At 37.7% G+C, this 27,556-nt stretch overlaps 1 protein-coding gene across 13 annotated transcripts in view; it reads right to left on the reverse strand.

Annotated features, from left to right (window-relative positions):
• Positions 1-27,556, reverse strand: part of LOC126951481 (calmodulin-1-like) — a 1,062,071-nt gene that overhangs the window by 218,746 nt on the left and 815,769 nt on the right. Inside the window, exon 1 of one of the 13 annotated variants that reach the window (XM_050785618.1) lies at positions 16,517-16,522. The exons of the other annotated variants lie outside the window; for them this stretch is intronic. The gene's annotated coding sequence lies outside the window, so the exon portion shown is untranslated. Of the gene's footprint in view, positions 1-16,516; positions 16,523-27,556 lie in introns of those variants that run through there. 13 annotated transcript variants of the gene reach the window in all.

Raw genomic sequence — 27,556 nt, forward strand, 5'->3', positions numbered from 1 at the left:
AAATAACATTTCACATTTCCAAAGTAAACAAAACTATTTTTATTCCTACCCTTGGCTTTATGATAATGAAAATGGAACGAGAAAGGCCAGGAGTGGTGGAAGTGTTGCGTCTGGTCCTTCTGACACCTTTTGTAATGTCTAAGTGTTGAGGAGCTTATGTTGTGCAAGTGCAATCTTGCTCTCTTCAAAACAAACGAAAAGCAATCACACTTCTGCTCTGTGTAGCCTACCATAATCCTGTGACAATGCACAGTGGTACACAGTCTTTGATCTTTGGTGTGCACCAGAATCACAGATGGAGTTTAATCAAAAGGAATCAACCTGGTCATCTAGCCATGAAAAGACATGCAGGAACCTTAAGTTCATATTATAAAGCGAAAGAAACCAATCTGAAAAGGTTGCATATTGAATGGTTCCGATTGCATGACATTCTGCAAAATAAAAACTATGCAGACAGTAAAAAGATTGTACAGCATCCTTTTGTGGATTATCAGGGAGGCAGAGACGGAGACGCAGAACACAGAGGACTTTCAGGGCAATGGAATCACTCTGTATGATGCCACCTTGGTGGATATGTGTCATGACACTTTTGCCCAAACCCACAGGATGTACAGCACCAACAGTGAACCCTGATGAAACCTATGGACTCTGGTGATGATGCAGTGTCACTGTGGGTTCCCTGACTGTAACAAATGTACCATTCTGGTGGGGATGTTAAGGGAGGGGGCTGTGCATATGTGGGGCCCGGGAGTATCCAAGAAATCTCTATACCTACCTCTCAATTTTGCTGTGAACCTAACACTACTTTTAAAAAATAGAATGTCTTAAATAAATAAAAATTACCAGGAACAAAAACACAACAAAAAAGGAATTGCCCCAGTCTCGTCTCCTGGGTATTCAGTCAATTTACGGGGGATTCAGCCCCTCTGTAAATTAACTGCATTGCACAGATGAATTGATTTACCCAAGAGGTTGAGAACTACCTCCTAAGAGATCACAGTTTCTTCCCAAGGGGGTTATTGGTAACCACAAATTCCCTGCTCAGCTTGCCGTTGTCAGAGATGCTATTAGCCGAATTCAAAGGAAGTTGAGCCTTTGAACCACGTGATCTTTAGTGACAATTTCAACTTTGAGGTTTTAGAAGTATATGAACAAAAGTCTGAAAGGTTTAAATATAACTTGAATATAATTTAGTGATAGTACTATTAGGCATTATAAATCCCAGGGGTTACCGTAGAAGTGTTTTCCCTTTAAAAACAAAATTTCATTTTTGAGAAATGAGGGTCCACCAAAACTTAGTTTGCTTAAGTCCCCGCAGCCACTCAGCCACTCTGCTATAGAATTTCTCCCAGATCCTTTCACTAATATTTTTAAAGCCTATGTCAGTTTCCTGTCTGTTGAAAAGACTAGACTTATTCACCAGTTATGTAAAGCAGCTCTGTGAAATAAAACTATGAATCAAGGTAATGCACTGAATTTCAAAGTGTTTAACTTTACTATTGGTAGAAAGTTTATGTTATTTGGGATTAGAAGTCATAGTGCTATCCATGAGATTTGTTGTTGGAAAAGAATTCCATCGCTCATTTCTGAGCTTAATCCTTGCCTCCAGAGCTTCCCCACAAGAGCAACGTGCTGCCAGGCTGTGGTGCAGCTGCAGGGCCCAGCAGCGTCTGCTCCCTCTGTGCCTCCTATACCTGCAGATCCTTCACAGTTACTGTCTCACCGCTCTGTCACTTTAAAGCACAAATCTATATAAATGTATTCTGCTTTTTCACATTCTTATTCCTAAACATTCTTAGTAGGCTGCTTAGCAACCAGAAAAGTTACGGTTTTGAATTTTTTTTCTGAAATAAGTGTAATCTCCATTTCCTGAGAGAGGTTGAACCTGATAGCAACTTCTTTCTTTATTCTCTGAGAGGTATACAACGTCAGTTATAATTTCTCTTTTTAGGGAATGAGGGAGGAAAGATAAGAATCTTTGTTTCTTACATGATTTTTTTTTTTTAATTATAAAAACATTATATTAAAACACTGGGTCTGAACTGACACTATTCTAGGTGATACAAAACATCATGTGGCCCTCCAGTCACAGTAGGGCCTTACGGAGATCAGGTGACCAACAGATTATTAGCTAGGGTCCAACTCACAGTGAGCCCAGGGTGCCCCCAAACCCACACTGTGGTTATTTCTGAAGTTTCAGAATGCATAATTAGAAGAGACATACGTAATCTCCACGTTGCTCTGTGATCTTTGAAATGGGGACTATTATGGTGTAAATAGCCAAGTGGAAGTCATTAAAACCACTTCTAATCTGAAATATAGCAAACCAAAACCACCAAACCGAAAGCAGTGCCTTCTTGTAGGGACTGCAGAGATTAATACCACCATCAAGGACTTGAAAGAGTTGGGGATAATGATTTCCACCTCATCCCCATTCCCCTCTCCTCGTTAGCCTGTGCAGAAGACAGATGGATCTTGGAAAATGGTACTGGACTATCATAAGCTGAACAAAAAGGTGAACTTTAATTGTAGCAGCTGCATTTCATTATTGAAACAATTTAACACGTACCCTGTGATTTTATTAGTTAAACAATTTAACACCTACCCTGGCATCTTACATGCAGGTATTGATCTAGAAAAAGCCCTTTTCTCCATCCTTGCTTCTAAGGCTCATGAGAAGCAGTTTGCTTTCATTTGCAATGGACAGCAATATACCTCACTGTCCTACCTCAGGGGTATATCAGCTTTACAGCACTCTGTCACAGTCTAGTTTGCAGAGATCTTGGTTGCCTTTCTCTTTCAGACGATAGCACACTAGTCGTTTACATTGATGACATTAAGTTGATTAGACCTACTGAGCAAGAAATGACAGCTACCCTAGATTTATTTGTAAGACATTTGCATGTCAGTGGATGGGAAATAAATCTGATTAAATTTCAAGGGACTTCTACTCCAGTGAAATTTCTAGGAGTCTGTCAGTGTGTAGTATGTCAAGATAGCCCCAGTAAGGTAAAGAATGATTTATGGCATCTAGTTTCTCCTACAACCAAGAAAAACGCACGAAGGCCAGCTGAGGAGCTTGCTGAAGGCACAGGGAACAAGCAATGGGTACTGGCAGATGGTAGTTACAGACAACAGCTTTGACCATGTAACCAGTTACAGAAATGAGGACTGCGATTATCATGAGTCCTCCTCACTTCGTTAAAAATATATCTGTGTGTGTATTAATCTATCTATCAACATTTTGTCTTTTCCCCTCTTTTATCCCTCTATTATGTATCATAAGAGGTGCTGACTTTATACCATAATGGTGAAGCATTGTTAACTTTATGTCACAATATCCATTACAGGATACCAAGGAGAAGACTGAGCATCACCCAAAGGCTTGGCATACTCTCTGGGTTGTATGCAGGAAGGCTGTATCACCTTAGGTGCAGGTATGACATGGTTACTGTTTTCATTCGGAGATAAAGTATGGTTTAAGTAGATGCATCTGGGTGCCACATTGCCAACGGGTGGATTTGTGAGGTTAATTTTATGTGTCAATTTGGAAAGTGTTTTTGGATAAGATTAACATTTAAATCAGTAAACTCTGGGTTAAAGCAGATTGCCCTCTATAATGTGGGAGGCCCTCATCCAATTAGTTGAGGACCTAAATAGAACAGAAAGACCAGTTTCCCGAGCAAGAGGGAATTCTCTAGCAGATAGCCTTCAGGCGTCAACCATATCATGGGCTGCCCTGGGTCATTGACTGTCAGTCTTCATACTAGAACTGCAACAGCTTGCAGATTTGGGACTTTTCAGCCTCTGTATTCACACAAGCCAATTGCTTAAAATAAATCTCTTTCTTTGGATACACATATCCTATTGGTTTTGGTTCTCTAGAGAACCTTGACTAATGTATTACCCTACACCAACAGCATCTCTCAGAGTGCCGTCCAATGAGGATTCTTTTAACTCTTTTTTCAAACTCCTGTGATGATTGTAAGACAGAAAGCTCACATGGGTTAAATAAAAACTAAGGCCAGGTTTTTGTGAACTAGAGTAGTGTTGCCATAAATAGCAAGTGTTTGAAATCTATGGTTGCAAATGTTTTCTGTGTGTGTGCATGCGTGTGCACTTGATTATGATGAAAGCCACTTCAGCGTTAGCTAGGGATGAGACTGAAACTTCACAATTTAAATTCCTCAAATTTGAAATGTGTCAAAACAATCTCTAGTTTAATTACATTTTATCCAGTAACAGTACTTTTGTTCTTAGAGGTTTATATGTAATGTCAGGAAATAGAAATTTATCTTTGATCAATAATTGATTAAAGAGAGAATATTAACTAAAGAATATATTCTTAAATATTAGACTCTTGTTTTAATTAATAAAGCTGTAAGTCAAATAGCTTAGGATTCATTTCCACTTACTCATTTCCACAAATCGTCTTGCTTGTGACCATACGAGTCCTGCAACATGACTTAAATATTAAAAGAGTCACTGTCTTGAAAATGTTGCATTTACTTCACAATTAAAAAATAAAATAGGACCCCTTTTTTTTCTGTTCAGTTGTATAGAAGATTTGAGCATCAAAGTATGGGAACATTTTCTTACTTCTAATTAAAATTTCAGTAGAAGCTATTACAGGAGTATGTTAGATATCAAGTCAATGAAGATTGATTAAATCCATGGCTCTGTATAGATTTTGGGTAAAATTTAATAGTAACAGGGTTTAATACTAGACTGAAAGCAATAGAGTTCTTTAAATATTATAAACATTTCAAAGTCAGGGAAAGAGTCTCCTTAAGTCTTACAGTGTTCCACTACAGTGGATAGGTTTCAGGCATGTGAAGTACAATGATTGCACATTAGACATTTTGCAGGCCTTATAGTTTATCATGGCCACCTCGGGAAATTAGCCAAAGACCCTGAAAGGAAACTAAATCTGGAATTTCAAAGTACTGAATTTTTCACAGGATGTTGATGCCAGGAGGAAATCTTCTTGAGAAAAACAGTAAACAGTAAAATTTAAAAGTAAATAGGGTTTTAGGAAACTGTAGAATAAAAAATGTGGCTGCCTTTTAGTTTGCAAGTGAACACCGAGTGCAAGATGTATTACTAATGCAAGTTGAATCCAGCATACAGCCTAATAGAACAAAAGCAATTTGCTTTATCTGACTAATTGGGGCATAAATAATTATAATGATCAGCCTTGTAGAAAATAAAAAAGACTCATTAAAGGCAGGGTGTGAACAGGAATGCAATGTTAATTTGGTTAACATTCCTAAACCCATATTGATTTTTAAATTGCCATTCCTGAATGTCCAAAGTTCAAGAATCTAGAAAAACTTGGCATAGTCCTCAGCGTTTACATTCCACAATTAACAAGCTTGATTCTTTTAAGCAAATTAGACTTCAACGAATGTTAAGTGAACTTCAGAGGTTAAAATTAGTGAGGAGCAAGGTATTTATAATATCTGTAGGCAAAGATCTTTGAAGGGAGTATGAACACTTGGGAAGCAAAGTACACCAGTTAGGATGTAGGGTGACCTGACTTGGGGTGTATTCAAATGTCTAAAAAGACCTCAACTTGATTCGACTACTAGAATTCCACCAGGGAAAAATAGTCCTTATCTTAAACTTTTCAAGTTGGCTTAAGTGCAAATCACTCCTATCAGTGATGCCAGAACCACTGCACCTTGGCAGGCTGAATTTCATGCTTTCTTTGAGCTAGTTTGATAAGAAGCAAACATTTGATGGGTGTGTGCCTAAGGACAGGCAAGCAAGGAAGAGAAGGAGGAAAAACTCAGTATAAAAATAATTTCCCTACTTCCTATTTTCCTACTTTGCCTTGGGCTGAAGATGTTAAAATTGTAACATGGAAATCAGAACTATCTGTTGACAGGTAAGTTAGCGAAATGGACAGAATTCATCAACAGAAATAATGAATTTTAGAACCTGCCTTAAATCATGAAAAAAAAAATATATAGGATGCCTACTTTTCTTGACAGAGAGATGATATATTGTATTTTAATGCTTGGGTATTTCCTGACATTTTCTTTTCCTTGAACATATTTTTCATTAGTGCTACCATAGTGTATATTCAGATTTTTGAAGACTAATTTACAAAGAAAGATGCTCTAAAGAGTTTAATGATATACAATAATGCTTATCACAAGATGACCTGACACTTTGCAGTGGCACGATCTTGGCTCACTACAACCTCCACCTCCTGGGTTCAAGCAATTCTCCTGCCTCAACCTCCTGAGTAGCTGGGATTACAGAAGTCCGCTACCATGCCCGGCTAATTTTTGCATTTTTAAAAGAGACGGGGTTTCGCCATGTTGGCCAGGCTGGTCTTGAACTGCTGATCTCATGATCCACCTGCCTTGGCCTCCCAAAGTGCTGGGATTACAGGCGTGAGCCACCGCACCTGGCCGATGGTCTGATCCTTTCTATTAGAAAAAACTTCTCATTAACTCATTGTTCAGTGTGATTCTGGAAATGTGGAAAAGTAAAACTTGAGCTTCTGGCTGAGAAAAAAAAAGGTAATTATTTTGCTTTATGGAGTTCATTTTCAGTCCTTATTTGTTTACCAATTCTTCTGGTGTACAAATCCACCTATATGTTGTTGAACTACTTGGGCAAGAGCTAAGAGCAGAATGACACCAGTTATTGCTAAAGAAGTTGAAACTTGTAAACCAAAAATAAAATTCTAAGCACTTGATTTGACAAGTGGAATTCCACCAGGGAGAAACAGTCCTTATCTTAAACTGGTCCCCAACTGAATGGGCCTCTCCTTTCTACCAAAGACAATCCAAAGTTAACCTGTAAATCAAGCTCAGGCCATAATAGTTAGGGTGAGCAGGACATGTATTATGCCCTCTTCTCTTTAGAATTCAGGCACCACTGACCAACATTAATGTTACAGCCAAGATCTTAAGACTGACAAACAGCATCTTCATGGCAATAAGATACCAACATGACAGAGAACAGGTCCTGAAAGAAATCAAAGCATTTTACCCCCAAATATATTTTTTGACATATTTTGAAATGACTCTGCAAGGTTTTCTCTTGTGGGGAAAATCTGCATTCTGTGGAGATCCACCTTTCCCTTCCAGGGCCTTTCCCTGATCCAGGAGAGAATGAATTAAGAGCTTGGCACCTTTTTAAGTCTGATAAGAAACATTAATAATCCATTCTCCCTGAAGCCTGCCACCTGGAGGCCTCATCTGCACGATAAAAACCTTGGTCTTCACTATGCCTTATCATAACCCAGACATTCCTTTGTACTGATCCCAGGTCTTTAGATAATAATTTAACTATCTCAATCAATTGCCAATCAGAAAATCTTTGAATCCACCTATGACCTGGAAGGCCCCACTTTGAGTTGTCCCCCCTTTCCAGACTGAACCAGTGTACACCTTACATGTATTGATTAATGTCTTATGTCTCTTTAAAACTTATGAAACCAAGTTGTAGCCCAACAACCTTGGGCACATGTTCTCAGGACCCTCTGAAGCTGTGTCATATCTCATAGTCCTCATACTTGACCCAGAATAATTCTCCAATGTTTTACAGAGTTTTATCCTTTTTGTTGACAAACTCTTGTTGAGAACTTCCATCTGGACCAAGATCATCTATAAAACAAATGACTTAGTATTGACATGGAAACAGAAGAGCAATAAAATACTTAGAACAAAGCCTGGCGTATAACATACACTTTGCAATGTCTGTAATCATTGGCTTCTAGTGTACCTGTTACCAGAAAGGGGACCTGATCCAGACCCCAACTGAGGGTTCTTGGATCTCTCTCAAGAAATAATTCAGGGCAAGTCCACAGTGCAAAGTGAAAGTAAGTTTATTAAGAAAGTAAGTTTATTAAGAAAGTAAGTTTATGAAGAAAGTAAAGGAATAAAAGAATGGCTACTCCATAGACAGAGCAGCCCCGAGAGCTGCTGATTGCCCATTTTTATGGTTAGTTCTTGATGATATACTAAACAAGTGGTGGATTATTCGTGTCTCCCCTTTTAAGACCATATGGAGTAACTTTCTGATGTTGCCATGGCATTTGTAAACCGTCATGGCACTGATGGGAGTGTAGCAGTGAGGACGGCCAGAGATCACTCTCGCGGCATTTTGTTTTGGTGGGTTTTGGCTGGGTCTTTTACTGCAACCTGTTTTATCAGCAAGGTCTTTATGTGCTGACCTCCTATCTCATCCTGTGACTTAGAATGCCTTAACCATCTGGGAATGCAGCCCAGTAGGTTTAGCCTCATTTTACTCAGCTCCTGTTTAAGATGGAATTGCTCTGGTTCATATGCCCTTGACATACCCATCACCCGAGTATTAAATGGTGTACACAATAGATAATTTTTTAACCCTCACCCTTCTCTCCCTTCCTTCCCTTCCCCCTTTTGAAGTCCCTAGAGTCCGTTCTCTCCATCCTTACATCCACATGTACCCTTTGTGGGCATTTATTGGAAACGGTTGTTTTGTCTTTTTTTGTACTGGTCTCAGATGAGACCACTAATGAGTAGGCAGACAAGGCTCTGCCCACAGGCTCTCGGGGTTTCAAGTGTCTGAATGTCAGTTGGATATTTATTTCTAGGCGTGATCAGACCATTGTCAACCAGCTAAAAGCATTTAAAAGTTTGTTTTGTCCAGAGTTTATGGTCTTTATGGTGGGTAACCATGTTCCACCTGAACATATGTCTTGTCCGTTTTCTAGAGCAAGCCATTCTGAACATTCTACAAGCCAGGGGCATATGTGCAGAGATAAAATTTCCTACCCTCTGTGATTACTGCCTTAAGCTGCATCCTAGCATCCATGAAATAAGAGACACAAACAATACGACTTGAACTTTAATGTATACACAGATCACCTGGAAAGCATGTTAAAATGCAGATCCTAACCTAGTAAAACATGTGTGGATCCCACATTCTTCATTTCTGACAATTCCCCAAGTGATGCTGACGACACTGGCCTATGGGCATGGCAGGTAGCCAGTAGGCAAAGTCAGAGTAGCAAGGGTATATTCTTTTTTCTAGCATTAGGTCATTCATTTATTCTATAAATTTGTGTTCTACACCATTACATGCCAGGCACTGCTAGGCACCTGTAAGACATGCATTAACAAGAAAGACAAAAATCCTTATCTTCATGGAACTTGCATTTTAGCAGGGGAATAAATGATAAAAAAATAACTATAATAGATACATCAACTATACAGTACTATGGAAGACCATAAATGCTCAGATAAAATATAGAGATGGGTAAAGAGATTTTGTGGTACAGGGTAGGGCACAGGTTTCAATTTGGATAGGATAGCTGGGACCTTTTGAACAGTGGGAGTGACAGATATTTGGATTCTGGATATAGACTCCAGAGAGAGTTCATCTGGATGCGTCAAGCATTGGCAAACAAGAGATGCAATCTCTTTCTTTTGAGTTTGTGCAAATATTGAAAACACTAAGTCCCACAGAAAGAGCTCTGCATCACCCACTTGGCAGTTCATGCAACTTTTCCATGATATTTTGAGTTCAGATTCTCTTTTTTGTTGTTTTATCGTTATTTTATGAGCCCATGTGAACAGTTGCCATTTTAAAAATAAGATTTTTCCAGCTTGAATATAAAGTTCACTATTTTCTCACTTTAAACATTTGAGGATGATCACATTTGCCAACTCTGAGATTCAATTTCTGTTAAATTATACTTTAAAACCTGTAATATATTCAAATAAATTAATACAAGGTAATTCATATATTAAATGTTCCCTTGCAATTAGTCTCTGGAACTTGGAGGTCTCATGACAATCTGACTAATAACAAGTCAGGTGCTGAGTGAAGCATGCTATAAAGATTATAATTCAGTGCACTCAAAGTGAGTGTTAATCAATTCTGTGACAAAATTAGAAGTTACAGACCATGATCATCTATTCAGAGACTTAAGAGTTCATGGAGGCAAAATTGTTTGGCAAACACAGTCTTACCTCCTAGTTCCCTTGGCGGCTGTAAGTCATCAGGGGTGAACTAACTGCTTACTCTCCAGTTTTATAATATGGAATCAGTGCCCTTGGGATAGATGTCCAGCAGGTACACCCACAGCCTACTGGGAAGCATCTGTGACTTCTTGTGCAAAACAGCCCAAGTAAACAATTCAATAGAGAAATTATAAAACCTTCATTTTGTTTTCTTTTTCATTTTGGACAAATGCACACCATTACTTAGCTTATGTCCAGCTAAGTGGAAATCAGAGACAAACAATAAATTGCTAGGTGATAGTGAAGTTTGATAATAATGTGGATATTTTAATGGAAGAGAGTATTCATTAATGACTAGGCAGAGAGCTGCATTTGCCAAAGATGTTGAAGGTAGGACATTGTGTCAATGAAGAATTAAGCTCCAAACTGATGTTCTGAGGGCTGAACTCACTACCCTGTCTTATCTACCTCACATTGCTCCTGGGATCTCCTCTACCACCTACTTGGGACTGCATCCTCATTGTTAAAGACTCTGCTGTAAAACTATGCCTACACAACAGTAATTCCTTGCTGGGATTTTTATTACTCCTGGCTTGGTATTGTTCCCAAAGTATCATAAAGGACCATACTGATGCAATAGTAATTTTGTGGTGCCCCAAATGGTTTTGGATGCCTGGTATTTACTACGGAATTTGAAGGTATATATATTGCTCCAGGGCACAAAGATAGAAAAGAGAACTTATATTTCTTCAATCCTCAGATGCCTTCCTGAATTATGAAAATGCACAGTATTGCACTGCATAAAAGAAAATTGAGTTAAGAACAAGGCTTAAAAACTTTATAATTGAATAGCAATCCATGCCCATCAAGAGTGAGTTAGGAAAGAAAATGTAAGTCCAGTGTCCCTGCTTGAAGACCTTCACCTAGTCTAATCACTGATGCTTTCTTCAAAGAAAATTATTATATTCCCCAGTAAATGCCAATACCATACCAATAAGGGTCTTCTTCTCTGGGCAGTCTGAGCACAAGGTGCTTGATTGGTATCCATGGTCATACAACGCTCAGGAACATCCTCACACACCTTGCTAACTTCCTGCCATGAGATTTCACCTCACCATTCCAATTCATCTATCAACCACTCACACTCTGTTTGTTCAGCAAGTGTACTTTCGATTTATTTTATTTTATTTTTAGTATTTTTTTTTTTGAGATGGAGTCTCGCTCTGTTGCCCAGGCTAGAGTGCATGACGCAATCTTGGCTCACTGCAAACTCCGCCTCCTGGGTTCACACCATTCGCCTGCCTCAGCCTCCCCGGTAGCTGGGACTACAGGTGCCCGCCATCGTGCCTGGCTAAATGTTTTGTATTTTTAGTAGAGACAGAGTTTCACTGTGTTAGCCAGGATGGTCTCAATCTCCTGACCTTGTGATCCACCCGCCTTGGCCTCCCAAAGTGTTGGGCTACAGGTGTAAGCCACTGCGCCCGTCCTGTACTTTCAATTTCAATACTTCCCTCTGCCTATACCTGTCACCATTTAAGTGTCATTAAAATAAGCAGCAGGCAGAATCCAACACTGTCTACTCCTGTACCTATCACAATTCAGCGCATAAAGCCTTCTTTACTACATACCAAGGGAAATTCTTCAGATAGGCCGGCAGGCCTGGATATCAATAAGCAATGTTTTTCTAAAGAAGAGACACGATACAGCAGTTGGTCAGGAGTCAACCTCAGAAATCAAGCTGCCTAGCTACAAAGCTACGCTCCATAACACACTAGTTTGGGCAAGTTATGGACCTCCTCTCTATTCCCTTGACCGAAAGCTGGTGATAAAGTAGTACTCATGTCATATTCCTGTTGTGGGAATTAAATGTTAGTAACTTACAGAATTTTGAAAACTGGGCTTGGCACAAAATATGCACACGGTAAATATTACTTACTGTATAACCTATTTCCCATGATATTGCAAAATCCACAGGATAAAGGAACTTTTCTATTTTGCCCACTACTATTTCACCAGAACAGAGTGCCTGCCTTATATCAGATGTTCAGAAAATACTTATGGAATGAACAAATATAGTTTTATTATTGACAAGGGTTGATATTTTCACTTATGCAAAACTTTGTTCTAAACAACATTGGGGCTGGGCGCGGTGGCTCAAGCCTGTAATCCCAACACTTTGGGAGGCCAAGATGGGCGGATCACGAGGTCAGGAGATGGAGACCATCCTGGCTAACGCGGTGAAACCCTGTCTCTACTAAAAAAATACAAAAAAACTAGCCGGGCGAGGTGGCGGGCGCCTGTAGTCCCAGCTACTCGCGAGGCTGAGGCAGGAGAATGGCGTGAACCCGGGAGGTGGAGCTTGCAGTGAGCTGAGATCTGGCCACAGCACTCCAGCCTGGGTGACAGAGCAAGACTCCGTCTCAAAAAAAACAAAAACAAAAACAAAACAAAACAAAAAACAACAAAAAAAAACAATTTTGGGATTCAAATATGCAGTGTTCATAATCCCTGTTTCCAGAAAGTTAAGGAGGTATATGGTACTAACAATGTAATCCTCCTTTTAAAAACATAACACTCACTAAATATAACTTTATTAGGTTATTTTCTAAATGTGTGTAAGGGAATAATTTGTTAACAGTTTGATAGAGTAATATTTATAAATGAATAACACATTATGCAAAATCATATGAAACAATACATTTATCCCATGGGTATTATCTTTGAAAGTTAGTACAATGTTCTGTTTTAAAAGAGAAGTTAAAAAAATGGCTTTTGACAGGGATAGGGTCCCTCTACATAGAAAAGTTGTTTTGTTGGAATCAAGATCAAATAAGTTTCTGTCAACACATACTGCCAAAAATTTTAAAAACAGGAAGTAATCTGGAAATTATGTCAAAGGGAAAGAAATATAGTTGTTTCTGCAATGAGTGTCAGGGATTGTTCATCCTATTAGATGATGCATTGTAATCTGAACAAACCAAAGTTCTTTAAGGTGTGATCATCAAACCTTAAACCACTCACTGATTACCCTGCAGCCACAAGTATTATTAGGCAGTGGATGCTACAGAAAGCCTGGAATCTAAGATGGTAGAGTCACCACCTTTTCTATCTTCATGGCCTGACAAATTATGCCAAAGAATAAAATGTTCCTCTAGAGAGTACATTTTTAAAAAACTATGTAATCTTCACTTTCAATGAATGGCAACTACTATGTTTTCCATTAAACTTTAAAAACTATTATTTTACTCAGTGTGCTAAGAAGGGGATCAGGACTGTATCTTTGCCATATAGTCATTGGTTCTGGGGGAGAAGATGAAGGCTACATCTTAGAAGAGTTGCTACCTCTTACCTAGTCACCTTAGATATTTGCAAGAACAATTTCCTTGACATATAGGCTTTGTTACTCTTTTACTGTTTTGGGAGGCAAGGTGTATTTCATTAAGTACCTGAATATATCTCTTCTCTCTGTGTCAACATTGCTGACTGCTTCGTGGTTGATACTTCCAAGTATTGCGCTGATCACCCTGTTGCCCTCCTGCTGGTCTATACCATGAACTACATTCTCCTAACTCATGGTGTGCTTTCAATCCACTGAGGGATGGGTTCATTTCTGATCCACTAACAGAGAAGACAACTGCACATATGTCTACATGCAACAGGGAATACTCTAGATACTATTAAGAAGATATTTGCTAAATTAATTTCTTATTTACAAATGGCAGTAAGTTCACATTGAGCATGAGCATACATTCTGTTACAATTTAGAAAAAAGCATGATTATACAAGAGGCTCAAATTATTATTTCCAGTTTTGAGGCATTTGAATGGTGTATTAGAACAAATAACAACTACTCAGGCTTTCCTTACTTAACATACAATCAAAGGGTGGTAGGTGTAAATTATGGGAAACATAGGTATTAGATATAATCTATAAGGTCTATAAAAATATTTTGTAAAATACTACCTTCCTTAATCAACTAGTTTACCACATTTTTCTTCAAATGCAACATCATAAGTTTTGTGTCAGGAGTTATTAGTGTTGGTATACTTATTTTATAAGGAGTACTTTGATATAGCGAAGATTGGGTAATTGATTAAATGCTTTAAAAAATGGTGTGCTCCCATGAAATTGATGTATTTATGTAGACAAAAGAAAATACCAGAGAGAAAATAATATGTCTGGGGATTGATACTGGAAATCTCTATAGCCAGTAATCAGTAATTAGGTTATTGCCAAAAACAGGCTAGATAAATTAACTTGGATTAATGTTGTAAACTATGATTTTTTTAATACTCTTTCAGGGCGCACTGCTGATTCTGTAAATAGAATCTTGAAATGTGACAAAATACATGATTTAAAAGTGGCAATGGTTCGCCTGGGAGACCTCAGCATTTCCAAATGCTTCCCAGGTACAGTCTGAAGTTATGAACAAGGAATGGCTTACTGTCTTAATTGATGAGTCTTCTAGTCAATTAACAAGGTAATGAAGTAAAACTTGTTTATGTGCAGCCAGTTTCAGAGGCAATGTATTATAAACTATAAATACCAAGTAATGAGAATTTTTAACATGAACACCTTAGGGCACATACATCCAATAGCATGACATTTTCTTCAAGAGTTGTGCCGGGAAGTAAAAGATGAACAACTGTAGATGGTCTAAGGTCTCTTCTAGGGATGTCAACAATGTCCATGTTATAGCCTCTGTTCTGGTGTGCACCCTGGGGTTAGAGTGCTGTGGAGCAGGTATGCTCAGCCTTGAGCATCGTGTGGATGCTACCGCACCACTGAACTTTGCACTGGCTAAGTCCATAATGGATGCATGCTCCTGGGCAGGTGAGGGGTTCTAGCACGTATCTGGACAATGGGCCATGATGGTCAGCTCCAACCCTACACAGAAAGGACTGGACCTGGAGAGGACAGTTACCCTATTGTCATTCATATTGTGCTCCTGCTGATGAAAGATTTTGAGCCAGGAAGCTTTTCACTTTCCTGTGATAATGTTACTAATCTCTCTGCTTGTTCTGATTTTGTAGTTTCTTTAGCAAAAAGAGTTTTTACAGATTTACCCATTAGCTATGTATGCCACATTTCCATCCACTAATATAATACTTAGCAGAAGGAAATATTTTTGAAGTATTTGTGTTATTTTCACTTTTTTTTCCCTAACTAATGAAGAAAAGATAGTGTGAATTGAATAATTAAGAATTGGTTCTGCAGCTCTACATTTGCCAATATAAAAAAATTTAAGGGGCTGAATTATTCAAAAGCAAATTTAGCATGAAGTTTAGAATCTGAATATGTATTTGTTGAGTAAACTCATGGAAAACATTTATATTACCTATTGAATCAGAAAGGGATGTATAATCTACAGGAACTTCTGAGGTATATAATAATAATAACTGTACCCACTAACTTCATAATATAATAAGTCTTTCTTTCTTTTTTCTTTCTTTCTTTCTTTCTTTCTTTCTTTCTTTCTTTCTTTCTTTCTTTCTTTCTTTCTTTCTTTTCTTTTCTTTTTTTCTTTCTTTCCTCTTTCTCTCTCTCTTTCTTTCTCTCTCCTCCCTCCCTCCCTCCTTTCTTTCTTTCTTTCTTCCTTTCTTTCTTCCTTCCTTCCTTCCCTTTCCTTTTCTTCCTGTCCCTCTTTCTTTTTCTTTCTCCTTTTCCTTCCTTCCTTCCTTCCTTCCTTCCCTCCCTCCCTCCCTTCCTTCCTTCCTTCCTTCCTTCCTTCCTTCCTTCCTTCCTTCCTTCTTTCTTTCTTTCTTTCTTTCTTTCTTTCTTCCTTCCTTCCTTCCTTCCTTCCTTCCTTCCTTCCTTCCTTCCTTCCTTTCTTTCTTTCTTTCTTTCTTTCTTTTCTTTCTTTCTTTCTTTCTTTCTTTCTTTCTTTCTTTCTTTCTTTCTTTCTTTCTTTCTTTCTTCCTTCCTTCCTTCCTTCCTTCCTTCCTTCCTTCCTTCCTTCCTTCCTTCCTTCCTTTCCTTCCTTCCTTCCTTCCTTCCTTCCTTCCTTCCTTCCTTCCTTCCTTCTTTCTTTCTTTTCCCTGAGACAGTGTCTTGCTCTGTCACTCAGACTGGAATGTAGTAGTGCTATCATGGCTCACTGTAGCCTCGAATTCTTGGGCTCAATTGATCCTCCCACCTCAGCCTCCCAAATAACTGGGACTGGGATCATAGGCATACACCACGAGGCCTGGTTATTTGTTTGCATTTTTGATAGAGATGGGGTTTTGCCATCTTGCCTAGGGTGGGCAAGCAATCCACCCACCTCATCCTCCTAAAGTGCTAGAATTACAGGCATGAGCCATGGTGCCTAGCAAGATTTTTTTCTAAAAGTACATGATAAACACTTGTGTTTTCTTTAATGCTACAGCAGATGAGTTTTTGGAAGTGGAGAAATTTAGTATTGAATTACTCAAAATGTACCTACTGAAGAGAACATAGACCAACACAAAAAAAGTATGACAGTATATAAAAAGATAAATCTGAAAAAGAATAAAACTTATCTAAAAACACATGAAGTACTGTACAAATACTAGCATACTTGGGGTTACCCCCCCCCACATGAAATCTGGGGCTTAGACTCCAATTTCTATTGTAACTGCTTCTGTTGATTTTGGCTGTCCAGAGAATACCCACTCTGCCAATATTTTGAGCTCAGACTTTCAGCCTCTAGAATTATGAGAAATAAATTTCTGTTGTTTAAGCCATTCAACTTATAGTATTTTTTAAATTGCAGCCCTAGCCAACTAATACGACTGCCCAACACAATGTTCTTTTAGAACATGTTACCACGTTTTGAAATGAAGTAAGTCTAGAATAATAGGAAGACAACAATAACAAAACATTGATGAAACTAGTAATCAAAGTTCAAAACATGTTTTAACTTTTTCTAGTTCTCAATGCCCCATTCAAATCTCATATACCTAGCTGGCGCTTCAAGTTGAATTTTCTAGTTTGGTGACCACCTTCTATGTCATAAACTCAAACCCAGAGAAACACCTGTTTGTTAAACCTTTGTTTGTTAGAGTTTCTGGAAATGACCTTCTCTTCCTGGTCCTTCACACTTAGAGATGTGAGTAATGCCAGCAGAGTGTCCTGACCTCTTTAGTGGTCAACTCCAAACTCTCAACAAAGGGCATCCCTTCTTATATCTGACTGTTATATTAAAGGTTTGTCTTCTGCTTGAAGTATTGGAAAAAGAGTAGAATCAGGAGGAGATATTTCAGAATCAAAAAAGAAATGTAAATCACTCAGAGGAATATGAAAAGTATTAGGAATCAGTGAAGTGCAAATAAAATCATTCAGTTCTTATAGTTTATCAAATTGACAAAACATTTAAAAAATAAACACTTCCTGGTTCATGTATGTGTTTCACTCCTCCCCAGTGACAGCTTTGCACGTGTCCGTCCCTCTCCCAGGAAGACTCTGCACCTTGCTCTGCCATCTCTTCTAAGCTAATGCCCTGTCAGCTTTGAAGTCTTACCTTAAGGGAACATTTGCACCTTGCCCATTTCTAGGTATGCTTTACACAACCCTTTATATGTTTTCCTATCTCACTTCTCAGACTAGTAGTAAAACACATAATGGTATAATTACCTTTCTGGCTTTTATTTCTCTGAATATATTTTTAGGTATTTTGTTAGCGATGGGTCTACATTCACTTTCTCTTTTGAAGTTAAGTAATTGTGAACAGTCTAATGCTTGTGACCTGTTTCTGATTGAATGGAGAAGTAATTGTCACATCATTACTGAAGTGGTCCATCCTGTTCCCACTGATCTGCAAAGCCTTCTTTGTTATAGTTCATGTTTTCATACAAGAATGAGGCTATTTTTGAATACTGTTTCAAGGGTCTGTCTACCTATTCCTGCAACTACTCCAAGTTTCAAATATATAAATTTTAACATATTTAATATCTGCAAAGGTGATTCTTTCCATATTTACTTCTAGAAAAAGTTTAGTCATTATCTCTTTATCCCCTACCTTCAATGTCTGTGTCCCTTTTTGCAGGAGACCTGATAAGTCAGATGTTTTATTTTTGTATTCTGCCTTCTGTTTCATTTCCTGTCTCTGTATTACATCCCGGATATTTTTCCTCAATGGATGTATATTCCTGCCCATTGATTTTTCTTACGTGTATGTATTCTGCTGTTTAACACGTCCACTGAGAATACAATGTCAATTGTCACATTTTCCATTTCTATACATTTTATTTGGTGATTTTTTTTCATTGTTCCTGGGCATCTTTTATTATCTCTTACTTAAGGTTTTCATTTTCTTTTTTATTTACAAAAATATATTTATATGTGTATATACAAATATATAGAATATATATATTTTATTCTATATTTTATAATTCCAAAATCAGCGGGCACTAGAAAAGCTGGATTTTGCTGTTTATGATGACTCTCAATACTTGATTTATAATTTCTGTGATTTTAATTGTGAACTCATCAACTGTATCATTTGTATGTAGGAAATGTTTAAGAAGTGGGGTTAAGGGCCGGGCGCAGTGGCTCATGCCTGTAATCCCAGCCCTTTGGGAGGCCAATGCAGGCAGACCATGGGGTCAGGAGATAGAGACCATCCTGGCCAAGACACTGAAACCCGTTCTCTACTAAAAAACACACAAAAAATTAGCTGGGTGTGTTCACGGGCACCTCTAGTGCCAGCTACTCTGGAGGCTGAGGCAGGAGAATGGCGTGAACCAGGGGGGAGGCGGAGCCCGCAGGGAGGCGGAGCCCGCAGGGAGGCGAGATGGCACTCCAGCCTTAGCAACGGAGCAAGACTCCGTCTCAAAAAGCAACAAACAAACAAACAAAAAGAAATGGACTAAGAAAATTTCTTTTTGTCAGCTACATTTGGAAAATAATAATTAGGAACTGTTTTCACATTAAATTGTTTATTTGTTTTGCTTGTTTTTTGTTTGGTTGTTGAGATCATGCAACTGTTGTGAATTTTGGCTCCAATCTTTCATAAGGTTGTGGTGTGGCTTCCCAGTCGAGATTGCTTCCCCTTCTCCACCCAGGGCCAAGGCTGAGATGGGCAGGTTTCCCTGATCCCTCTCTTTGTGGGATTATTACTACTACTCTTATTATTATTACTTGTATTTCAGTTCTTATCAAAATGGCATCTTTACGTGGGGTCCCAGATACAATATCTGCTCATGTTCATTAAAACTAGAGTGACTCTATATCATGGTTTTCCTTTGATATTGCAGGTTCTATTCAGATTAGCATTTGTTGTAAATTTTTAAAAAATAAAATACTGTGTTTTGTTGTTGTTGTTGAATTCGAGTAGGTTGTTATAGGCTGTTTACCAAGTGGCTGGGGGAGGTAGTTGTGTGCAGTTAGGTGCCAGCCATTCTCTCTGCATATGCCTAAACACCCTTAGGTGCATGAGAAAGGCCCCAGCATGTTCTTCTTATAAGACACATGTTTGCTGGGGCCTGTGCAGTATTATTCTACATTAATGTTGCTGTTATTGTCTAGGCTCCACTGCTATAAAAAAATCAGAGTTAAGTGATAACTTTTATACTAGTGTCATCAGTTCTTCAAATAGAGAGTCCACTACCTAATAATGTTTTCGTTTTTTTCTCAGGTGATTCAAGAAAGCTTTTTGGTGTTTATTCTGTCTAAAGTGAAATAATTAATATTATTGCGAATGGTATTGCAATTATAAATTCAGATAAAAGTTCAATATATATATATTTTTAAAAACAAATATTTCTTGGTTATCCAAATCATCCTAAAATAAATGTTTTTCTTATTATATTAAAAAATCTCTGGAGCAGAAATGCACTTGAATTGGTTGTTATAAAGATATAATTCATTCTGTGTCCAAACCAACTACACAATTCTACCAATAAAAATCAAACCCGCAGTTGATATAAACATGTTACACACACACATTTATTATAGCTCAACTATACAACTACCAAATGCATAATGAAAATTACATTAAGTCATATAGGTGAATAGATAGATAGATAGATAGATAGATAGATAGATAGATAGATATGACCTATCTATTCATGTATAGGTGTCTACAATAGCATTGGACAGTATTTAATGAGAGTCTTCCAAAATTTGATTTCATACTATTTAAATTCTGTGGGAAAATTGTAGTAACATTATTAAATAACTAAAAGCCCACATACTTTCAGCCTTAGAAATGTGTAATTATTGAAAACAAATTCTAGAAAGAGGAACCACTAAAATTTACCTGAAATAAAAAAAGCATCAGGAGGCCATGTGCTGTGGTCCACACCTGTAATCTCAGCACTTTGGGAGGCTGAGGACAGTGGATCACTTGAGTCCAGGAGTTCCCTACAAAAAAAAAAAAAAAAAAAAAAAAAATTAGTCAGGCATGGTGATGTGTGACTGTAGTCCCAGATACTTGTGAGGCTGAAGTGGGAGGATCACCTGAGCGTAGGAGGTTGAGGCTGCAGTGAGCCCATGATCACAGCTCTGCACCCCAGTCTGGGTGACAGAGCAAAACCCTGTCTCAAAAAAAAAAAAAAAAAAAAAAAAAACACTGGAGGAACTGAACAAATTAAATAGTATAGCACAAGTGATAGAAAAGCATAACTTTTTTTTTAAAGAACACTTTGGAATCTGTAGGAAAAATCTTCTGATAGAGTGCTCATAATCATTTGTGTTTTGTGGCTAAATATAATTAATTTGAGAGGTCTATAATTTTACAAAATCTAAACATTTGCTGAATCAGCCAACAGAAAACAAATAGTTAACATTTCTGGTAAATTTTATTGTGAAATAGGAGAATATGTGAGACATAGGTTTTCTGGAAGGCAATAATCAAATATATCTGTAAAAACATTTGAGCTGAAATATTTAGACATTTCAAAAACATTTGAGCTGAAATATTTAGACATTTCAATAAGAAAAGCATTTGAATTGACAATGCACTCCATTTAGTAGCTTTTATTTCTTGAGCTCATGAGTTGTCTCAGTCTTCATAAAGGAAACACTTTTCTTGTGGCCTCAGAGGTGAGTCAGTAAAGCTGTCAACATTTACAATTTCAATATATTTTGACATTGTGTCACCATTTATCATAAATTGTAACTTTGAAGAGGATTGCAGATATTTTTCCAAAAACTGATTAAAAATAGTGAGAACATGTTTTAAACCTTACAATCTTCAGAACTATATCAGTGGGCTAGTATCAGAGACACATTTAGCTGAGAAACTAATCATCATGTATGTTTGCTGAACTAGTTGACAAAATTCACCTCTGCCATCAAAGAAAGTCCAGCAAAAATAAATAGTATGGATGAAACTCATAAGACATGTTAAATGTAGGCAGTAAATGGAAAATTATATAATAATCCATGAGATGTGTACGTAAGTTAAGTGGAACGTCAGCGTGTGGAACATAGGAAGGGATGGGAGGACCAAGAGGAAGTGTATTCTTAAGACACTGAAGGTTGATGAGGCCTTGGTGATCACAAGGTCTTAAACTGAACAGTCGTTGGTGATGCGACTCTGGGCCAGTGAATACAGATGAGATCCATACCTGCTCAGCAGGTTAAACAGAGAGCCACAACTGTGGCCAGCTATATTTGTCGTGCTTCTGCAAAAGAACAAGTCTGTGATGCTCTGGCCACCTTCCGGCTGATCAGCCAGTTTCTCAACCTCAACTCTGGTTCTTATAGCCACAATAGCAACGGGAATGACAGACCCTGCAGTCATGGTACCAGCACCTCTGAGAACATGTGTGCGTTCCCGCACAGAGGCTGTGTGAGCTCCGCACCCTTTGCTCTCTTACGATGAGCCTCCCTAGAATGCACCAGGAAACAAGGCTGAAAAGAGAAAAAGAGAAAGAAGAGAATCAGAAAAATTGACTGTTTAGTCAACAGGCAAATTAACCTGCACAAGACTAATATTTAATTTGGAACTGACCAAGTTAGCTTGAAGAAAATTAGCTAGTTTCACTGTTGAGAAGTCATAGGAGCTCATAAGAAAGTTGAACATAATTACAAAATTATGTATATTTCTGCACATTGAGGTTCTGATTGTGAGTTCCAGTCCTCCTCTGTTTGTGTGTATGTGTGGGTAATCATAACAAAATTACTAACACTTTTGTCTGGTGGTGAGATTTCAGGTAAATTTTACTTTGTATTTGATATCTTCATCCACATATAAATTAACCACAAGGTAAATGTATGGAATTTGTAGCTTCACTTAGTATACTCTCTGTAACATTTAGCTTTTTAAAGAAATTCAATTGCTAAATATGAAAGTTAGACAAAAACTCTGTCCCAATGTGGTGTATTAAAGTCAACAGAAGTAGCACGCTTGATCAATTTTGCTGGAACATGAAAGAGTTTCTTAATCAAATCTATTAAGTCATAATTTGGTCTGTTTCTGGATGACTTCTGTTGCTTTACTTTGTGGTTTCCTGGCTTTTCTTCTACTTGCTTGTCTTTTCAACTTGGTGACCTATTCAATGGAGAGTCCTATAGAAAAGCTCTGAATGAAATTCTCAAGCATATATAGGATGTGTCAGGCAGGTGCCAGAGACAGCTACCAATACACAGAGTCAAGCCAGATTTAGAAATCATCAGACAAATGAAGACGGCCCCATTAAGGCAGAGGTCAAGGTTGAACGTGCCTGGCCAGCAGCCATCCCTCCCGTCCTGCACTTCCTCGGATGCTTCTTTGAAGGGGTTTGGTGGCCACTTCAAAATTCTTTCAAAGTTGGTTTTTTCTTCCCCCTGGAATTGTCTTCGTAAAAAAATAATTGTTACTTTTTTATTAATTATTATTTCTTTTATAGTTATTCTTGCTGAGCTACAATGACATTCATCTCAAATCCATTCCTTGTAATGGAGAGGGAAATCACTGCCCAGCAATTGGTCAGTGGCTTTTGTGCTTTTCATGTTTATATCTTAACATTTGCTGGATCCAGATGAATAGATGGCTTTAGTCTTCTCAAAAGAAATAACAATGTCAACCTCACACTTGTTTTATGATGGAAAATCTTTGCCATCATAGTTTTCACATGAAAGATATATTTGCCACTTCCCAAATGTCAAATCTAATAGAAAGAGGATATAAATGATATATTTCCTTATAGCCATCAACCCTTTAAGGTTATGACATGATGTGACATACCTATTTGTCATGATAAAGTAAGCACTTTTACTGATGTCTTGAATTCTTTAGTGTTTTCAAGTACTGTACATAGTCTGAATTTATTCTGAAGTGTACAAATTTCTATAGCATGTATCATGTCAGGCCTCCTTTATAGTTACCAGGGATGCATTAAATATTAACTATTTTGCTATAACTATTATTAAATACTTACGAATTAAATATTCCTCAATTAGGCAAGATTTATCTGATCTTTATATTTTTAAGTAAAAATAAAAATAGAATTTCAAAAATAGCAAAAGGCATAAGATATAATCTAATAGAGGGCCTACAATGGCAATGACATTTAAGCAAATATAGTTACCAAAAAATTCGTTTTTATATAATAACTCAATTGCGTATAAGACACAGTGCGTATTACAGAAATAAGCAAATGTATAAATTAATTGAGCAATAAATGTCAACAAAATGAAAATACCAAATACGCAAATTTCATGACAGTGCCAGTGGTTTGTTATGAAATGAATATTTGAAAGAAATTCAAGTTATGACAACCTCTGTTTACTTTTTCTTTTTTTTTCTCTATTTTATTTTCTTCATCCATAAAATAAACTAATATCTGGGCATGGTGGTATGCACCTGTAGTCCCAGCTACCTAGAAGGCTGAGGCAAGAGGATCACTTAGGCCCAGAAGTTCCAGTCCAGCCTGGGCAATGTAGTAAGACCCTCTCTCTAATAAAATTATTTTTTAAAATCCTAAAAAATGAAATAAATTATCATGAATCACTATTAGCTCGCTTCTTATTTCTCTAAGTAGTTCTATTTTTGTTAAAAGTAATAATCATTTGTCTTTATGATACAAAGACATAACCAGAAGAATGAGAATATTTATATTTTAGCTTTTTCTGCATTTGACACCTAAAAGAATTTAAATTTGTTTTTGAAATCGTCACAAATGTACATATGTTAATAAGCAGAAAGCAGATAGTCTTTTTGGATATCACTTTACCAACACTTCTTTTTTTTTTGAGATGGAGTCTCGCTCTGTCGCCTAGGCTGGAGTGCAGTGGCGTGATCTCAGCTCACTGCAACCTCCACCTCCCGGGATCAAGCCATTCTCCCGCCTCAACCTCCCGAGTAGTTGGGATTACAGGTGCCTGCCACCATGCCTGGCTAATTTTTTTTTTGTTGTTGTATTTTTAGTAGAGACAGGGTTTCACCATGTTGACCAGGCTGGTCTTGAACTCCTAACCTCATGATCCGCCTGCCTCGGCCTCCCAAAGTGTTGGGATTACAGGCATGAGCCACCGTGCCCGGCCACTTTACCAGTATTTCTAATGTATCTTCATCTAAAATGCACTAAGAAGGAATCATGTTTTCTCCATTCACCCTGCGACCCAGCACTGCTGCTACTCACCCCCATTCTGTCCTGACCATCTCCTGATGCCTACCGTCAAGCACATGGAATCTATTTCCTGTTGAAACCTCTGCGGTGTAAAATGTCATTATCCTCCTTCTACAATTAACTTCGTAAGAAGGTGAGAATATCCATTGAAATTTAGCAAATCTTTCTTCTTCAGCAGCAGCCCGAGAGCTCTATACAGTATTTCCATATTAGCACAAAGTCCCACTCTCCTGCAGTTTTCCCTTAGGAATGTCCAACCCATAGCTCTTTCCTGTGGAGAAGGGGCATTAGGAAGCTTACAAGACTATTAAGATGGGAATTTTGGTTTAACAAAGTGATCCAAGAACATATATCTACATTATATATATTATATTTATAGTAAATATCATTTATATATAAAGGAGATAAACAAAACCAAATTATACTGTGCTACTGTGGTTCAAATTAAAATAAGAATCCTTGAAAGGCGAAGTAGCTGGAATATTGTATTTGTAGTTTCTGAGTCATGGAATCAACTGCTATTTCTGTATGTGAATGGTTTTATTAATGAGATTGAGATTGCTAGAGTAAACTACCTTCTTTAGGTCATGATCAATTGGATGAACTCTTATATTAGACCTGCTTTTCCTTTTTTATGGTTTTGAGACAAAGTCTTGCTCTGTTGCCCAGGCTGGAGTACAGTGGCGTGATCTCAGCTCACTGCAACCTCCGCCTCCCAGGTTCAAGTTATTCTCCTGCCTTAGTCTCCTGAGTAGCTGGGATTACAGGCGCATGCCACCACACCTGGCTAATTTTTGTATTTTTAGTACAGATGGGATTTCACAATGTTGATCAGGCTGGTCTTGAACTCTTGACCTCGTGATCCTCCAGAGTTGGCCTCCCAAAGTGCTGGGATTACAGGTGTGAGCCACCACTCCCAGCCCTGTTTTTCCTTTTTATACTCAATCTCAAAATGTGTCTTGTTTTGAGACAAATTCAGTGTTCCAGTTTGGTGCTGTTCACACAACCTAGCAAGTGCCCTCAGTAAACATCTGGGAATGAATGAAAGAGCCATTCATAGGTAATGAGAACTACCAAACAAGAAAAAATGATTACTAGATTTTTAATAAAAAGTCCGTTGTTAAACTGCTTGAGGCATTTTATGTCAATTGCAAGTATAAAACACTGCATTTCCACAAACATAAAAACAGTTTTAAGCATATGCTACCAGGAACCAGGTATTATGATAATTATTTTATATACATTACATTATCCCATCTGTGCCCCAACCTCCAGTGAGGGGCACTGTTATCTCCTATACATGAATAAGGATACAAGAGGATGTACAGCTTGCTCAATGTTGAAAGCTAGTAAGTGTCAGAGCCACGATTTGCAGTGAGTACTCAAGCTCTAGTACATGTGCCTAAACAATCATACGATGCTCCCACTGACATGGCTGCATGTCCAGTAGTATTTCATAATTATTACAGGTGGTCAGCAAAGTGGCCATTATAAAGACCACTAACTGAGAACTCTTTTCAGCTTCCTTCAATGATTTTATTTTCTTCCCTACCTCTGTAGAAATTTAAATTTTTGTTCTGGCATAATCGGTTTTATCCCCCCAATGAATTTCACTTGTAATGTGCTGTAATTGTGCTAATTTTCTTTATTTTTTATTTTACTTTTTTAAATTTTGAGGCCGAATCTTACTCTGTCGCCCAGGCTGGAGTGCAGTGGCGCGATCTTGGCTCACTACAACCCCCGTCTCCTGGGTTCACGAGATTCTCCCACCTCAGCCTCCTGAGTAGCTGGGATTACAGGCGTATGACACCACGCCTAGCTAATTTTTGTAGTTTCAGTAGAGATGGCATTCACTGTATTGTCCAGGCTAGTCTCAAGCTCCTGATCTCAAGTGATCAGCCTTCCTTGGCCTCCCAAAATGCTGGGGTTGCAGGCATGAACCACCGCGTCCAGCCTAATTTTCTTTTAATGCAATAGTTTACTTGTTAGGTTAATAGTTAAGTTGTTCCTGATATTTATATTTGGAAAATTGTGAACCTTCTGTCAAATATAAGATTTTAACAGGATTATAACATTCAATTATACCTTTTTAAATATATTTTGAAATTTATTTTTGCTTTTTCACATCTCTAACCTAATAGGATAATAAGCATAGAAATATTTACAACTACTTGCTATATATTCTAACTTTCAGTACACAGTAACAGGAAAAGGTGACAATATCTCACAGATTGCTTCCTCTCAAGGAACATTCAAACTCACTGGTTATGCAAGAGAAACAGGAAAGGATACAGATTTTATCTGCATGGATCTAGCTGCTCCTAGCTGGTGTTAATAGTAGATTTATATGTGTAAATAGAGTCTCTGGCAAAAGTTGGCCATCCTGAAAGCCTTATGTTGTTTTCCTATCCGTAAATATTCTTCAGTAACGGCTTCTTTGTATTGTAATTTGAGAGCAAGCACTACAGCAGATGTTAGAACATTTTTTTTCTTTGAATTGTCATGTGATATATTACACAGTTATACCTTACTCTGTGCAAGAATTTGGATCCTGGAACCAAGTATTAATTTAAATTTAGAAATCTAATAAATATTTTAAATTCATAGCACTGTTTAAAGTTATACATCCATGAATATTTTAAAACTAAAATGAAGACTTCTTCATTTATAGGATTAAAAATTATACTGTTACTGTCCACAATTGCTTCAACTTACATGATTGAAAATTGTACTGTTACTGTACACTGTTGCTTAAACTTCCTTTGGCTTTTAATAAAAAGCAATTTCAGCTCACAGGTTTACCTCACTTTCGTTAGCACTTTCATTGAAATAACTGAAATATGTGTGTGTGTGTGTGCGTGTGTGTAATTATATGGGTGTTTTGGAAATCACAGAACATTGTCATCAGTAACCTGAATCTTTGAGCCGTTCTTGGATTATTAGAAAAGGATATGGTTTCATTCGTGAGAGAAGGCAACCAGAAGAAACAGTTTGAGATTGAACACAGCAAAAGGATATTTTTGCCTTGGAAATAAGTGTGTGGGTTTCTGGACACCCAGTAGATCATGGAAA

This window comes from Macaca thibetana, chromosome 3 (assembly GCF_024542745.1).
Source record: "Macaca thibetana thibetana isolate TM-01 chromosome 3, ASM2454274v1, whole genome shotgun sequence".
Classification (NCBI taxonomy): domain Eukaryota; kingdom Metazoa; phylum Chordata; class Mammalia; order Primates; family Cercopithecidae; genus Macaca; species Macaca thibetana.